A 1,909-nucleotide genomic window follows, 5' to 3' on the forward strand; every position below is an offset into this window, starting at 1 on the left:
CAGAATTTCCATCCTCATTTTTGCTGCTGTATATGTGCATGCCTTTTAGATTTGCATTCAACCTAAATTTAGGAAGTTACTTCTCTTTAAATTATTCAAATCACATTTTAACAGTGTGACTGGGTAATGATGGGGGCGATTTGATGGTATGTGGGAGGTTTTCATGAGAACAAAATGTTAATGTTTCTTTATTCATTTAATCATTTTTTTGTCTCCTGTGGTGAAGTTGCTTTTTCTGATGAGTTTACACAGAACATTGACAGGTTTGCTTACTCTGTCACCACTATAATTATGTTGTTTTTTAATCACCTCAGACACCAAAGTAAATGAAGAGTAACAGATGATGACTGCCTTTGGCTGTCTCAAACCCATAATCAAAGGTTCTTATGAAAATGTGTGAGTTTTTGGCATCCATGTTGGTTGAGCATTTTAGAACCAAACTGCAAACAAGATTTTTAAAGTCAACATGAAATCAAATTCAATTTTTCACACAAAATGAATTTACTCTTTTAATGTACATATCTGGTCTTACTGTGCATGATTCATTACCGCTTGCTATTCTAAAATGTACGTTTATGGTATTTTATCAACATTCAAGAAACATTCTCTGAAATTATTTTTCTTTCCAAATGTTTAAATCCCTTGTAATTATGGATCCATTCTTGTATAACACTTTTCAGAATCCAACCATTTTGTTAAATAGCTTGTTTCAATAGGTAATACAATGTCGGGTAGTCATCAGCGTATCACGTTGACTGAAAAAAATTGTTACAACTCTTTAGCTTTATTCTTCAGACAATTGATTGTTTATCAGATCACAGGCCTTATGGCATCATTACAATGTGCTTTGTTGGGTGCTCCTTGGATGGCTACATTGCTTGTACTCTGCGTGATTACTTGCAAAGTAATGAAGTGGATGCACAAAAGTCGACCCTCATGTAAAATAATCATTATGTGCAATGACACATTAATGTATCCTTATTAAATAAACTATTCTCCGCTGTCAAACTGCTTGTTTTATACACATGAGTACTGCTTGCTTGGCTGTTGTGTGTTTGGGTCTACAATTAATGTGACAGTGAGGTTTTTCAACAGAACATCTTGTTCGACTTAAAGAAGAAACATTCAACTAAAAAAGCGTGGAATGTTTAAACAGAGAGAATATGTCTACATGATACAATTTTAGCATTCTCTTATTAAAAATAAACAACTGGAAATTAAAATTCCTGGAGTAGGTCCCAACAGTGATGGGAATTTATGAGAGGGGAAACGCAATTTTTAGTCCATTTTGCTTTCATTCATCTATATGCAATTACAGTATTTTAACTTTTTCTTAATTGCTTTTATGCCGTTTGTAATAATTATAGTAAGCATTCAATGTCTAAGCAATAAATGTGTTCATATGGAATGCATTAATGCATTATTTTGTCAGGTCAGGTGACAGAAGCAGTCCTGTCATGTTGTGGAGAGGCAGGGTCACAGATGAGGTCAAACAATGACATGGTAGTATGTTATTTGTGAAATTAATTAATGTTTTAAATGTTAGGTTGAGAATATACAGTATAGTTTCAGTGTGTGTTAAAAATGAGAGCTTTGAATTGTTCAGATGCCATACATTGACATTTACATTTATTCATTTGGCGTTTATCTAAAGCGACTTACAAGTAGAGCATATAAACATTTTGTCAACACGCTAAACAGTACCATTAGTTTACAAGGCCATGCTACTAGGAGGAGTAAAGCTGGAGTAAGCAAAGTTGTGAAAAATGCTGCAGTTGGGGTGGAGGCTGGTAGTTCATTCCACCACAGGGGAACCGAATGAGTAAAGGTTTTTGCAAGCGATTTGGTGTCTCGCTGTGATGCAACAACCAGGCGTCGCTCATTGACACCAATTGTGTCATTTTATTAG

This window comes from Triplophysa rosa, linkage group LG4, assembly GCF_024868665.1.
Source record: "Triplophysa rosa linkage group LG4, Trosa_1v2, whole genome shotgun sequence".
Classification (NCBI taxonomy): domain Eukaryota; kingdom Metazoa; phylum Chordata; class Actinopteri; order Cypriniformes; family Nemacheilidae; genus Triplophysa; species Triplophysa rosa.